This window comes from Rhinolophus ferrumequinum (assembly GCF_004115265.2).
Source record: "Rhinolophus ferrumequinum isolate MPI-CBG mRhiFer1 chromosome 13 unlocalized genomic scaffold, mRhiFer1_v1.p Super_scaffold_3, whole genome shotgun sequence".
Classification (NCBI taxonomy): domain Eukaryota; kingdom Metazoa; phylum Chordata; class Mammalia; order Chiroptera; family Rhinolophidae; genus Rhinolophus; species Rhinolophus ferrumequinum.
Genome location: NW_022680356.1, coordinates 59,462 through 75,466, shown reverse-complemented (window position 1 = coordinate 75,466; position 16,005 = coordinate 59,462).

Here is a 16,005-nt window from a genome sequence, read left to right as displayed (position 1 = left end):
TCTCTGTGGGAGAATATTTAGATTCAAAACTAATAACTGAGTCATGTTAGTTGATTAGGACATAATATACAAGTTGAAAGCCTGTTGTAAACTTTTAGAGAGAGATTTATACTAGCTATGTTAATACATGTTGGAAACAAGTAAGAACTAAATAATCAAATGTCATCAACCAAAGTTAACTGAATAGCCAAGTGTTGGAGATATTTTTTTAATGTTTTTGTTATTAGCTATGTTGAGTTAAATAAAAACAAAAAACAAGAAAAATACAAAATAAAGGCAAATATTTATATAATCCTGGGGATAAAGTTCCTTAGGATGAATTTCTGAAAGTGAAATTCAGGGCACCAATGGTCTATGGTACTTTATTGCCAAGTTGCCCTCCATGGGGCAGCACACACTGTGCACGCACACATACACACACACGTGCAGGCTGTTTCTTTCCTTCTTAATTGCTGCTTTTCAGAGTGAGGGTGGTGTGATGGTCACATGGGAGACAGTTTTGATTTTCAATGTATGTTTGAAGTTTTGGTCTTGACTGGATGGACTAACCTAGAAGTGAGTTTTAATTACTGAAATGAGACTGTGAGACTGTTTTTTGTCTTTTAAAATACAGTTTTGAAAAATGGTACGGTTTTATTATTTTGTGTGTTTGTGTGTGTGTGTGTGCGTGTGTGTGTTTGAAATCAAAGTTCTGCATGTAAAGAGTCAAATAGTTCTACAAGATTCATTATAAAAAACACATCAGACTCCAGTCTTTCCCCGTCTCTCCCATGTGGTATGTAATCCCCACTTCGTAACGACGTGCGTGTTTTATTTCTCCTTGAACTTTAAGCTTCAGGCATCAACAGTGATCTTCCCCCTTTGGGAAACGAGGACTTAGGCTGTTTGCCGGCCCGGCCTCCACCCCACACACGTACGTCTCACCTCCAGGCGTCCTGATACAGCTACACGTGACTTAAATCAGTGATGAGTGTTAAACTCTATGCAGGTGTAAAGGTATCCAGAGCCGAGTCGTTTAGCAAACTAGATACTTTTCCTTTCCAGTTCAACATGTCCTCTTGTCTTTTTCTGTGGATCCTCTCTCTTTAGCTTCTGAGCCTCCTGGAGCTGTCCTCTAATGTTTTTATTGCTTCTGTCTTATTTTTTAAGTCTTTATCCTTTTGTTTTACTTTTTGGAAGATTTGCTTACCTTTATTTCCTGGCTCTAATCATTAAGTGTTTATTTCTTATCATATTTGCTTGTTCTTTGAATATTCACCCCCTGCCCCCATAGTATTTTGTCCTTGTTTCATAGTCCTACTATCTTTTTACTCTGAGGGTATTTCTAATAGTCTTTCTGTTTTTTAAGCTTCCTTCTCTTTGTAAAGTCTCTTTCTTCCCCCTGCTCTTTTCATTTCCATTTCCATATGGTTAGAAACTTTCTGCAGATGTTCAGTGATCCCAGCTTTTCTTGCAAGAGTGGGCAAGTCCAAAGCTGATTGGAAGGTCTGAGAACATGGGTGAGGCCGGTTGGCTGTGAGTGTCGGGTATTTGATGGCCTGGCTGGGGCACTGGGTTGGAGGACCCCTCTCTCAGTGTTGGCTAGTCCCCTGGGCTCTGTCAGTCTCTGCTTGAGGATGAGGCCGCTCCCACCCTCTGAATGGTGGAGTTGGGACTCTCAGCACCATGCAGCAGCTTGTTCAACACTTTCTTCCCATCACGTGTCCTGGTGTCCCCAGCCCAAAAACCTTCATTCTGCACTTTACAGAGTAAACCTGCTGTCTCCCATGTGGGAATGGTGGCCCGTGGACATAACCATTGATTTCCTGTTAATGCCATTTGTGGGGACAGAGCCAGGAGTGCAATTTCCAGGCTCTCGGCCTCACGTGGAAAAGTGCTGCTGGCTCAGGTAGTAAACGGCCATCAACTGTGATTGGATGGCCATCAGCTGTGGCTAGTTGGCCGTCAGCTGTAACCAGTGAGCCATTGGCCACTAATATAACTGCTGTGGCTACGCTAGCAGAAAAATGAGAGGCTAGCAAGAAGATGGTGGCGTGGCGGAGTGTGGATTGTGGATTGCAGAGAGGTGGATTGCAGCTAGCAAGTGAGGTTGGTTGGCAAAGACAAGTGGATGGTGGGTTGCGGATCGTGTGGCTCCTGTCTCCTGTGTCTCCAACCCAGCCGCCAGCGAGACGACTCCTCTGTCTATGGCTCCGTGGGTGTTCCTTTTTGGCCTCACCATATCCTGCGTTCCTATGTGGAGAGCGGGACCAGAGACCCCGCCTGACATCCGGCATGACACCATTTTATAATTATTCAGATGTTCGGTTGTCATCATGTTGTTGGGTTAGCAGCACCTGAGAATTTCCTCGCCGCTGCCAGCACTTTAAAAAAGCAGCTTTTTTGAGGTGAAACTGACATCATAAGAAACCACTGACGTACACTGTGCAGTTTGTGTTTTGACTGTGGAACCGTCACCACAGTCAAAATGGTGAGTGTCCTCATCCCCTGCTAAGTTTGCTTCCCCCGCTTTGCAAGCCCCGCCCCCATCCTGAGAGCCCATGAAGCCCGGATCATTTCCTGCCGCTGCAGTGACTCTGTGTTTCCTAGAGTTTTATGTAAATGGAGCCAATGTGTGCTTTTCTCTGGTCTCTAAGAACTTCCTTCTCCTCCCCCAGACAGCTTCCTTTTTGACCCTCCACACCCACTGGCTTTCCCTGCTGACTGAGGACCAGCTGCCGCTTGTCCAACTGCTTTCCAGCTTTCACATCAATTTTTGCTTAAAAAACTCCCGTGTGAGGCTGGGGACTGGAATTTCTGTTAGGAATGTGACTGCTGTCTCCTGTCACCCATCCCCCTGGGCTGTGCCCTCGAAGCCCCCCTCTGTGGTATTTTAATGGGGCTTCAGGGAGGCACAGACCCCGGTGAAGGAGCTCGTGTTTGCCATGTCTTCCTGGATCCGAAGGGGACCACCGGGAGGCCTGTGCTGGCCGCAGCGGTCAGGGACGCTGCTGCTGGCGGACGAGGCATTTCTTTTCTGTAGTTCCCTGAGTTCAGGCTGCATAATGTACTGGTCACATCTGCTTCTTAGTGATGTTGTGTCCCTCTTCCCACTGCAGCAGCTGCTTTGGGGACACATCTCGGGAGGAGGTTGTGCGAGCCCAGGCCTTAGGGACATGTCTGTGAGGGTGAGAGATGCTGCAGCTGGTTCAGGACGTGGGAAGCCAAGTGGCTGGTGAGGGAGACTCATGCAGGGTCGTCCCGGGACCAGCTTGGGGAACAGGCTGAGGCAGGGACTGCAGAGTTCTTAGTGAGGACGCCCTTCCACCCCAATGTTCGCACATGGAGTCCAAGGCCCCTGAGAGTGGGTGTGGGGGGCTGAGGTCCAGGACAACTGCGAGCCATCCCAGCTGTCTCTTGGAGACTCTGCTGAGGTCACTCCAAAGATGGCAGAGTGACGGAACCTGATTACAGTTTTACTTCCTTCTCTTTCAATGGAAGTTTAAAGGTCACCCTTTTCTCTTGCAAAGGAAGTTCCACAAATATCCCATTTTCAGCCTTAGAAATTGGAAGACGTCAAGATTTTTGTGAACCCCCTGCTGTGGGGAATTCCCAAAGAAGCGGAGGCAGAGCTGCGGTGGGGACAGTGAACGCAGAGCGCTTACTCAGCAGCAGGGACTGGAATTACCCGCGCACGTCCCAGGCTCTGAGTGGCTCTTGACAAAAGGTATCGTGGGTGAAAGAATTCACTCTTTGGGCCCGAGCCCCCCATTGTCTTTCCTTGCTCTGGGATGGCAGAAGCACACATCCCTGATGTGCCACCGGGAAAGGGAAATGCGTGGGCACCTATGTTTGAGTTCCATCCACGTGTGACAATAAACCGGATGAGTGTCAAGTGTGTAGACGGTCCACAGACTGTATTTGAACCCCAATCTGCCATTTGCGGGTCACTGGCTTTGGAGCATTCCTCCCCTCCTTGGAGCAGGTAAACCACAGGTCACTTTCTGGGGATGGATTGTAGGTGGTCAGAGGTGCCTCCGAGACTTACGTGATGGGTGTCACGTGTCACTCATCACTAATCCACATGAGTCACTGTGCTGTCAGGTCTGGAGCAACAAAATTCCCCCAGCAGCCCGAGATGCTTCTGTCATAGAGAGGCATTTTGAGGACTAAAATGCAGGCAGTTGTTTAAAATATAGACTTTTTGCTTAGGACAGACAGCACTGCAAGTCAGACCAGGGTCCAAAGAGGCAGCACAAAAAGAGGAGGAGACGTTAAGGGCACTGAGCACAGGGACATTCTGGAGGGTGGGAGGGACAAGGGACAAGTGCTGTCACCTTCGTCCAGCCCCATGCCCAGCTCTGCTACTGAGGACCCAGGCAGTCAGGCAGGGCTCTCAGCTTCCTCCCACTACACGGGGTCCACAGGCCTTCCCTCCTGTTACGGCAGCCAAGGTGGCCCTGAGGACAACGCCGTCTTCAGCTCTGGCTTTTACCCCCGCTGCCTGCTCAGGACTCTTGTCTCACATTACAATGCCTCCCTCTCTCTGGGCTTGTTGCCACCAGCCATGAACGTGCCCCCGTGTCTGCCCTTGTGACGACACCCTCCGGCAACCCCATATCCCTCCCCAGCCACCATCCTACTTCTTTGTGTTCCTTCCCAGACACTTGTACTTTTATTTGCTGTCTCAATTCTTTCCTCACTCTGTAGCCACCATTGTGCTGAGCCTCTTGTGCCAAAGCCACCACTGACCCCCATTTAGTGCCGTTTCTCTGTCCTCATCTCCCTCTGCACCTCAGCAGCACCAGATGCAGGTGACACTCCCTTCTTTTTCAGGTGCTTCCTTGCTTTGGTTCCTGTGACACCCTCTGCCCCTGTTTAGTCACCTTTGCGGGCTGCTCCTCTTAGGCCTCTCGGTGCTGCCATGGTCCAGGCTCAGCCCTGGGTCTGCCTTTTCCTCGGGAGGGCTGACAGTCCCAGGCTCCCTGTGCCCCGCGTGTGTGCTGTCCGTTCCTGGCTTACATCTCCAGCCTGTGAGCTCCCTCTGGGCTTCAGACGTGCGTTCCTTTTCGACACTGATATCTCATTGGTGTCTCACACTAACCGGGTCTAAAAGAGAACCCTTGACTTGCCACCTGTTTTAAACCTGGTCCTCTGCTGGGCTTCCTCAGTAAATGGCACTCCCCTGAAAAGCCTAAGTTACCCTTGATTCATGTCTTTTCCTCATTCCCACATCCAGTCCACTAGGAAGACCATTACTTCTACCTCTACATTAGGGTCCCAAACTTCCTTATTCTTTCTTCATCCTCCACTGGAGACACTTGCACGTGTGATAGTCCCTCCCACCATCACCCCTGGATGGGACAGTAGCCTCCTAATTCGTCTGTCGGCTTCCACGTCTTATGTGCAATCCGTTCTCCACACACTGGTTAGCATGTATTTTAAAAATGTAAGTCTGGTAATGTTACTTTTTCCTTAAAATCTTCCACTGGTTTCCCAGTGATCTTGGAATAGATCCAAATTCCTCAGTGTGACTAAAACACCCGAGTGACGCTGGCCCTTCTCCATGTCTTAATTTCATTGCACTCACTCTCTGTGGCGCTGAAGCTGCTCGAACCTGTTCACAAGGGCTGACGGCGTGCATCTCTTTCCAACTTTGCATTTGGTAACTTGGTAATGTTGGTAGCTGGTAGGTGGAAATATTTACACCTTGGAAATTGGTAAATGCTGCAAGCGCAACTTCCTTTTTTTCTCAGAAGGCCAGTTGTTAAAACACTTCCAGCACAGCACCAATCCTTCCATTTCTCACTGTGCTCCAGCCATAGTGGCTTTCTGGCTCTTTCTTGAACTCATCCAGCTGGCTGCTGTCTCAGGGCCCCGATACTTACAGTTCTCTGACTGAATAGTTCTTCCTTTCACTCTTGGCTTCTTATCATTTGGAGCTTAGTTCAGAGTCATTTCCTAGGAGGCCTTCCTCGATGAGCTCATTCAAGAACCCTCTACTCTATCATTTACCTCTAACTGAAATGATTTATTTTCCTACTTGGTTGTTATCTGTCCCTCCTATGTCACCAGCACCTAGACCAGTGCCTACCACATGGCTGGTGCTCACTAAACATTATTGAATGCATAAATGAGCATCGTTATATTGTTTATCCTTTCTGGGCCTTAATTTTCTCATCTAAACATGGGATCATTGAGGTGACGTCACCAAGATGGTACAGTAAGAGACCCCATCCTCCGTTCCCTTCAAGATCAACAATTAACTATTGATGAACAAAAACAGCTCTGGGACAGACCTGGAGTCCGTTTCAGAAACGTCAGCAGCACAGTGGAGCAAAGAACCCGAGAATAACCACACAGAAAGGGAAGGGTGGCCTCCCTGTGCCTGCATTACTGTCCCTGAGACAGCAAAAAGGCATTCCCCTCACTGGGAGGGAAGCGGGGTCAGCAACCAGCATCCCAGCCTTTCTGGGCATTGCAAGAGGGCCTGCTCGGTTTCACCCCACCCAGTAGCAAAGCTGGCATGTGGAGACGGCTAGGCACAGGAAGAAGAGCACATGACCGTGGCTCCCAGCAGCCTGCTCTGCAGAGGACCCCAGCAGCCTTCGCCACTGAGGAAACCCAGGGGCAGCACAGCTGTCATGGACCATGCAGTTTTCATGTGGTTTTGCTTCCCAGGTGTTCGCATTCCCAGCCACCAGCTGCCTGAGTCCCTTCCCCATTACCTCCCTCTGCCCACCAGAGCCTGAAACCTGCACTGACAACAGCCCAGTCCTCGGTGGCAGCAACGAGCCCCACCACATACATTGCTCAGGGCCAGCCCCTCCGGCTGTGCACTTGTATGTTGCCGACCTCACTCAGCAGCAGCCTTTACTGCTATGTGTGCACCCGTAGTGAGACCCTGCAGCACATCTGCTGCATGGTAACTGCTGTGGCCTGTCTCCTGTCACTGGCCTACACAACTGGGCTCACCTGCAGCTAGCCCCTCCAGCTGTGCCCAGCTCCCTTTACCAGCCTCCACTGCCATGCCTGCACTGAGGGGAGACCCTTGTAGCCGCAGAAGTGTATGTTTACAGCCAGGGCCCCACAGCTGCCAGTGCACTCGCAGTTGGCCCCGGCCATTGCTGCTGGCTCTGGCACCCACCACTCTACATGTGTCTGCAGTTGGCCCTGGCACTTGGTGCCCTGAGCCACTAGACCCAAAGTCCCAGCATGCTGCCTCCCACAGGAGTGGGTGTGTGGGAACAGACCCAGGAGTGCAGTTTCCAGGCTCTCGGCCTCACGTGGAAAGGTGCTGGCTCAGGTAGTAAATGGCCATCAACTGTGATTGGATGGCCTTCAGCTGTGACTAGTTGGCCGTCAGCTGTAACCAGTGAGCCATTGGCCACTAATATAACTGCCGTGGGTACGCTAGCAGAAAAATGGGAGCTAGCAAGAAGATAGTGGCTGAGCTAGCAAGTGCGGATTGCAGTTAGCAAGTGGGGTTGGTTGGCAGAGAAGCGGACGGCGAGTTGAGGATCGTGTGGCTCCTGCTTCCTGTGTCTCCAACCCAGCCGCCAGCGAGACTGTGGTGGTATGGCTCCCCTACCTATGGCTCCCCTATCTATGGCTCCGTGGGCTTTTTGGTCTCACCATATCCTGTGTTCTTATGTGGGGAGCGGGAGCTGAGACCCCCGCATGACACCATGCATGACAGGGTGCAAAGTTCTTCCTTACTGAAGTCAGTCTGTAAAGTCTGGAAGAGGTGACTACCTCTTCTCGTGTGCAGACACCTACACAGTGGTCACAACGAAACAGGGAAACATGACACCACCAAGGGACAGAAAACATCCAGTAACTGACCCCAAGAAATGGAGACACAAGAATTGCCCAACAAAGAATTCAAAAGTAATTGTTCCAGAGAACAATTCCAGAGAAAAAGGTGCTCAGAGAACACAGATGAACAATATAACAGAATCAGGAAACAACACAAGAAGAAAATGAGAAGTACAACAAAGACACAAACATAAAAAGGACTAAACAGAATTTTTGGAGCCAGAGATACTGTGACTGAACTTAAGAATTCAGCAGAGAGCTTCAGAAGCCGACTGGACCAGTGGAATGAGTCAGTGACTTTTGTATTGGTTTATAATTACCTCTGGTCATTTGCAGAACGTGAAAGAGTACATGAGACGCAAGAAAAGGTTCATTGAAAGCCGGGCAGTGAGGACGCGTGTGGCAGTGTTCAGAGAAGACGCTGCCGCGGGTTTCTGGTTGGAAGAGAAATACTGGCAAAAAGAGTTTGTCAAGGCAGAGTCTGATAGAGACAGCTGCAGCGAGTTTCTGTTTAGCTGGGGTTTTATATTTTTCTATGTAGGATGTAGGGTGCTTGTTAGCTTGCAGGGAGCTCCTGTTACAATTGTCTTCTTCTGGGAACTGTTCTGTTCCCATCTATGATGGGTGTTTGTTAGCTTGCAGGGGATTGGCGTTGCAATTGGGAACTGTTGTGTTTATACCTATGATGCATGTAAGGTGCTTGGCAGCTTGCAGGTGCAGTGCTAGCCAAGGGCTTCAGAACCAAGTGGTTAATTTTTAAGTCTGTTCCTGCCAACTCACAGGCTTGCTCCTGTTAACTCTTTGCCTGTTCCATCCTGCCAGCTCACAAGCTCATTCCTGTTAACTCTTGTTTCATCAAGTTTGAAGACAGGTCATTTGAAATGATACGGTTAGAGCAGCAAATAGAAAAAAGAAGGAAAAGAATGAATAAAGCCTGTGGCCTTACTTGACACCATTAAGAGACACACTCTATACGTCGTTGGAGTCCAGAAGGAGAAGAGGGAGAAAGCAGCAAAAAGCTCCTTTAAAGAAACAATGGCTGATAACTTCCCAAACCTGGGGAGAGATTTAATATCCCATTTCATGAAGCTCCTAGGTCACCCCATAATTTCAATCCAAAACGACCTTTTCCAAGACACATTGTAATAAAACTATCTAAAATCAAAGACAAAGAGAGAATTTTTAAAACAGCAAGAGAAAAATTTTTCTCATTCAAGGGAACCCCCATAAGGCTATATGCAGATTTCACAGCAGAAACTTTGCAGGCCAGGAGAGGGTGGGATAATATATTCAAAATGCTGCAGAAAAGAACTGCCAATCTAGAACTCTTTACCCAGCTGTCCTTTAGAAATGAGGAAGAGATAAAGACTTCCCCAACAGAGAAAAGCTGAGGGACCACTTGACCTGCCTTACAAGAAATGCTGAAAGAAGTTCTTCAAGCTGAAACGAAAGGACACTAATTAGTAACATGAGAACACATGAAAATATACAACGCACTGGTAAAGGTAAGTGTATACAGTAGTCCACCCTATCTGATACATTCCCAAACTCCCAGCGAATGCCTGAAACTCCTGCTAGCACTGAACCCTATGCATGTTATGTTTTTTCCTATATGTATGTACACACCTTTTCATGTAAGGGAAGCACTTTCCAGCTTCTCTTTGGCATATCTGAATTGCCAGCCTCACTATCCTTGCACTTTGGGGCCATTATTAAGTAAATTAAGGGTGCCTTGAACATATAAGCTCTGCGATACTGTGACAGTTGATCTGGTAACAGAGACGGCGACTGAGTGACTAATGGGTGGGGGAGCGTCTACAGCGCAGAGACGCTGGGCGCTGGGCGAAGTGATGAGTCACATCCTGGCAGAGAACAGAGAAGGATGGCACAAGATTTTCTCATGCTTCTCACGCTTTTAGATTGCTGTGCAATTTAAAATTTGTGGATTGTTTACACAATTCACTTTATTACAATTATAAATTTAAAACCCAAAATTTTCTTAACATTTGTAAGTTCTGCTTACAAATCTTGCTACTCTGTAAGGCTTTTTTTTTTCTTTTTTCTTTTTGGTACAACAATGAGAAAAACTACTTTCACTTTTTAAATTAATGCTCAGTTATTTCATTGTTTACTATATTAAACTCTACTAAATATTTAACTCTCTTTTCTGGCATAGTTAATTGAGTTCCTTTAAATATTTTAAACTACAGATTTAATGTAACTGCAAATTTAAGTATCTGATTCTTTTAAACACTCCAAATGTCTGCCAGGGCAGACTTAAATATCTATGAGCAAATCTTTCTAAGCACCTAAGCAATTCCAATAACTCCAAAAAAAGCAAATGAAAAAAATGTAGCAAATCACGCTTTGAAAATTCAAATACTTTTTACAGATGTGACCAAACTGTTTTCTCCCCTGCAAGTTAAAATCCGAAGTCTAACAACACTTACACATTTCAAATTCAAATTACAAAGTTAATATTTCAGATCTTTACTGGTTCAGTTTCTTTAATTGTTTCAGACACGTTAAATGACAAAGACAGATTGCCAGGATGAGCTTAAAACTTATTTCTGAAATTAACATAAGAGTATTAAAGCTATGGGTTTCATTGATGTCATCAACTCTATGCTTTTTTTCCCCCCTCTTTTAAATATTTTCCTGGTATTGTAAACACACTTGACACAGGGCACAGATCAGCTTAACCATCTCACACAGCTTCTAGGCCAAAGATCATGACCCTGAGGCTCCTGGGTCAAAGATCCAGGAACTTGACAGGGTAAACCACAGAGTAACAAGGTCAATTCTCAGAGTTGTGGTCAGGCTGCTGAGTCCGTGAAAGACCCTAAGGCCAGGCTTCTGAGCTGTGAGTTGGTTTCACAGCCACTCCCCATGGATATCTTTCCAATGGCATCCTCACCCAATTTTTGTCTTAACTGCTTTCAACTTACCTGTCAGAGATAGGTGGATAAAACCTTGCCTCTTATCTGAATTGTACTCAATATCTTTCATTGTCTTATCAGATTCAACTAATTTCTTTACTACCTGATTTTTTTTTCAGTGTTTGATGATGAGTACAATTCTATACTCGTTATATTGATTAATGGGTGATTTAAAACCTCAGCATTCTTATGCATTTATTGCCCTTGAAGGCCTCTGCTCACAGCTGCCATGTAATAATGACTAATGGGAGATGCCTCTGAGACTCTTCTAGAAGCCAGGAGGACCTTAAAAGGGTTGAAAATACAGCATTTCTTGGAGTTTGGCTCCAAAAGAATGTACCAGTGGCCAGGGCAGCTCAGCTTGTCTGGTCTGAGGGTGAGAAGAACCCTGCTCAGGAGCCAGGAGAGGAGAAGCCGTCTGCAAGAATAACAACCTGATATTACTGAGCACACTAACGGTGCCATTGTAGTCAGAAGACAGGAGCAGTCAAGAGAGCTGCCTGGGATTTCTACCCCAGGAGTTACTAAGTGACTTGCATCTGTACCTGAATATATCACCTGCCCGTCAACTCCCCCACGGGCTGCTCAAGGCTTGGCTCCTGCAATCCTCCCTTTTCTCTCTGGCATCATTTCTCCCTCCTACTGAATGGTTCACATGAACCTACTGATGTCCTATCTTAGACATAAAAATCCGCTTTGGATCCTACAGCCCCTCCAGCTACCATGGCATTTCTCTGTCCTCTCACCCCCTCCTTGTACCCTTTTGTTTCACGGCAGAGCGGCTCAAAGGAGTCTTGTCTGTACTCTTGCCTTTTGGGCCATTGTTAAGTAAAATAAGGGTCACTAGAACACTCGTACTGCAGTTCTGTGACAGTCCAGCCAGCTGATAACAGATGGCTACTGAATGACTAATTTGTCCTCAGGCTCCGTCCTTCCTTTTGTTAGGATGCACGCACACAGGCTTTCTCAGGGAAGCCAGTGGCCAGGTGCTGAGGTGCTCAGGTGCTCGACCTCTGGGCATCCCTGGGCCTGCTGGACCATGCTCGTCCTCCCATTCTCTCCAGTTGTGCTCCCCATTCTCGGTCTTTCTCTTTCCTCCTGGTTACTCCTCTTCGACCTCCTCTGATGGTGCTGTTTCTTCCTTTCAGCCCCTCTGTGCCCAGGGCTCAGTCTTGGGCCACCCTCTTTTCTGCCACAGTCATGTTAGGTGGTCTCATGTGACCCATGGCACGTGACCTACATGCGAGTTACTCGTGGATCTCAAGTGAAGTTCGGATTTTATATTCTCGTGGATGTAGAATAGGTATCGTAGATATAACTCGGCCAGAACACAACTTTTGGTCCACACCCCCATGCCAACACGATTCCTGCTTTTTCCTGAGGCTTCCCCATTTCCGTTCAATGCCCCTATGTACCTACTTACCACTCTTTTGTCTACCACACTCACTCCAGCAGCCAATTCTGTTGTCTCAGTGCCCAGATATACCCCTTACCACCTTCTCTTCAATTGTCCTCGTCCAAGACACCGTTATCTCCTGGGTAGCCCGTTGCCACTGCCTCCCAACTGGTCTCTCTGCTTCCAGTCTTGACACCTCTCTTCCTGTCCCCAGGGTCCATTCTTCACACAACAGCAAGAGTGATAAAACATATGAGATCATCCTTCTCTGTTTAAGAACCTCCAACAGCTTTGCATGACACACTCAGCCCAAACTCCTTACTCAGAGCCCTGGCTCTTGCCTGCCTCTCTGTCCCCCTCTCCAGCTCCCCCTCCTGTGCCCACTCTGCGTCAGTCAAATGGGCCTTCTTGCTGTACCTCATTTGTACCAAGCCCACTTCCAGTCCTTTACATGTCGAGTTTCCCTCCTCTTGGCATGCTGTTCCCCCAGATCTTTGCAAGATTGGCATCTTCTCTACATTCAGTTCTTTGCTCAAGCCACGTTCTCAGAGGGCCTTCCCTGACCACCTGACCTAAAATAGTACCTCTCATTGCACCCAGTCAGCGATTCTGTCCTCTCACCCTATTAGTTACTTCCCTGTCACAGGTGCTAGAGCTGATCACCTGACCTTGCCCCACCCCGAATTATTAGAGAGGAAAAAAAGAGGTCGGAAGTAAGAGTGAGCCCAAGCCTCCCGTTCCAACCTTCGCCCCCTGTTCATGCAGCAGAGTGGGATTTGGTGCTGTCACTGCTGTCACCTGAAACCTGACATCAGCTGGGCTGGTCTCGGCATTTATCCAGGCCTGTGAACATAGCAGCAGGGCAGGCGGCCCCATGGGGATGAGAAGGAGGCTGGAGTGACCTTCACCTGCCATGTGCCCTTGCTCTTCTCCTACTCTCCAGAAAAGTGGGAACAGTAGGCTCCCCACACACTCCTAATTGCAGGAAATTCCATTGCTCTGGGGTGTCAGACCCCCTGGGGCACCAGACAAAGGGATTGTCTCACTGTGCAGTGAGGGACTCAGGGACTCTGGCACTTCTGGCAGTTTCCATTTCCTTACTTCTAACCAACTGAAAGAGGATTTAAATACACTGTTGGTTAATAACTCACTGATGGTAGATAACTATGTGCTTTTGGCAAGTAGCTCAGAAGGATTTCCGAGTTGAATGACATTGCTGTAAAGCAATTCCTTTCATTCCCATCTACTCCTGGTTGTTATGTACAAGCTTTCCCAGCACTTACATTTAAGAAACCAAACTAGAAAGAGGATCAATGTTGAGCCCTTATTCTAATTATGAGCAATATAGAAATATATAAAATAATTTTAAAAAGCTCTGTTTCATCAAGATATATTGCTAATAAAAAAATCAATGTTTGTAATATAGTGTATATATTTATGTTATTTTGATCAATTGTATATTAAAAACATAATGATGACTCAATCTGGAAGAATTTTTTAAAAATTTAACATCCTCTTGTTACATAAAAAGATAAATTAAGTTTTGTTGAATACATTTTTATTGTTGCAAATAAGCATCATAGGATGATCAGTGATATGCTTTTAAGCACGATACACATTGCATTAGTATAAAATCTCATGGGAGAAATTAATGGAAATATCAGTTCAAGGAGGAAAAGAAATGTAAATTTTCTGACTCTTGAAGAAGAATTTATTCATGTAATTTTTACAAGGATCACAGTAGGAAAGTCACTAAGGTATCGGGATTTCATTAGATGCATTTACAAAAAGAATGTAATAGTTTTATTTTAAAAATGTCAAAATTACAATATTCTAGGAATTGTAACATTTGTCATTAACTATTTAAATTATGATGAAAAATTTTAGATTCTAATCTAAACACAGATACATTGGCGGAGAGGGTGAGATCACTTTTTAAAAAAAAGTTCTTGTAGGTGATATGTACACTACAAGTTGGAAGCCTAGCATCTGGCAAGGGTTAGGGCTGCAGGAGGGCCTTTTGGGGGAGGGAACTGGATTTGACATTGCCTGCTTGGGACAAGCGTCTCCGCACCCACCCCCCCCCTCCCCCCCACCCCCCATCCCCGTTGGAGGGCTCCGAGGCTCAGTTCCCTGCTCAGCATCTCTTCCAAGTGTTTTGATAGATTTCATGAAAACCAAACCATGGTGTGTGTAGGTGCCCCTGTATGTGTCTGGATTTCACATGTCCCTCTGCTTCAGGGACTCATGCAGACCCAACATTCACCCCTTCCAGCCAGAGTGGCCCCAAGTGGCCCCTCTTCCCGTGGGTGGCCCCTCTTTTGGCAGTGCGCCCCTCCAGGTTGAGTGGCAGTGTTAGGATGCTCAGGCAGTGGAGGGGAGTGTTCAGCCAGCACTTCCTGACCCTGGCAGGCGAGGGATTTCATACCTTTCTTGGCTCTGGGGTTGATGTGACTGGAGTGCATGGGGAGGAGGTGAGGGGCTGCAGAGAGAGAGGTGTGTTGGGGGAAGCTCAGGACCCGGGAGGGAGTGGCCGACACCAGTCACAGACCATACCTTGGTCCCCAGAGGGCCCCACCTTTCCAGGCATAGGCCTCACCTGCACACCTCAAGCAGTAGCCGCCCCGTTTGCCAGAAGGTGACTCATTCTTAGAGACATTGAGGCCCCAGGCACCCTCCTTGCCCTGCCAGCCCTTCCTCTCCTGGCCCACGTGCTGCGTTGAGAGATGGATTTGAACTCTGAGATTGTGCAAGCAAACACCATGTTTATGCAAATAAGAGAAGCTGCGCTTGTGGACTTCCCAGGGAGAGGTCTCCCAAGCTGCCAATTTAGGAGCCAGGATGTGGGTGAGATGTGCTAGGAATGCGGCAGTGTCAGCAGGGCTCCAGGTCACCCTCACCCGCCCCCTTGGACCAGATGTCCTGGGCAGTGCAGCCAGGCTGTGCAGGGGATGAGGATGCGCTTGGGGAGGAGCTCTCCTCACAGCACACCTGACAGACCCTTCCACCTCTGGCCTGGACGTTGTAGAAGCCGCCGTCTCCCAGCCTGGGTCAGACCAGCCCTGCTCCCACACACATTGCACCATTCACCTTCCCTCACCGACTCCTGCCCAAGCCTGTAGGAGGAGCCACACCCTCGCTCTGAGGGCCGCCTGTCACAGACTCTGAGCCATCAGGTCACATTCACCAGCCCAAGTACACTGGCTGGTGATTTCTTAAGTATGTGGGATCTCCTTGCAAGACTCTGGGAGCCGCGGTGGTGTTGCGTTACTCGCTGGAGGAGCCCCCGCAAAATGGAAGGACATCCTGCTTCCCGTGGTATTTGTTGTCCTGGAGTTGGGGGAGGGTTCTGTCCCTTCCCACTCAAATCATCTGGCCCTTTCCACTTGGAAACAGGCCACTTCTCTCTTTGGGATAAGGACACCTACTGCAAAGAAACGGGGAACTGTTATGGGAAGAGAGCTTGGCCCCAAGCCAGGAATAGAATAGCTCTTGGAGGGTCCATTTTAGTGTTGGGCTCAGATCCAAGAATTGGAACCCAGGCCTTTTGAACATTTTAATGCAGAGGATTAAAAAAATTACCTAAGTAATTCATGAATGCATTCTCCTTGTGAAGCATTCCAGCATTGCAGATAAAGCTGAGGTCTCGCTGGATGAGCCCAGCCCAGGATCCACTGTTTGCAGCCTGGTCGGTACCTGCTGGAGCTCCCGCCTTCCTACTCTCAGAGGCACAGGGCTATGCGTTTGGGATGGCTGCTTTCTCCTCCACGTCCATGGTATCATTCTGTACTTGCTCTGCAACTGGACTGCTTCTCTCAGTGGTTTGTTTACTGATCTCTTTCCATTTCAGCACTACCCTTTTTCTTTTTAGCT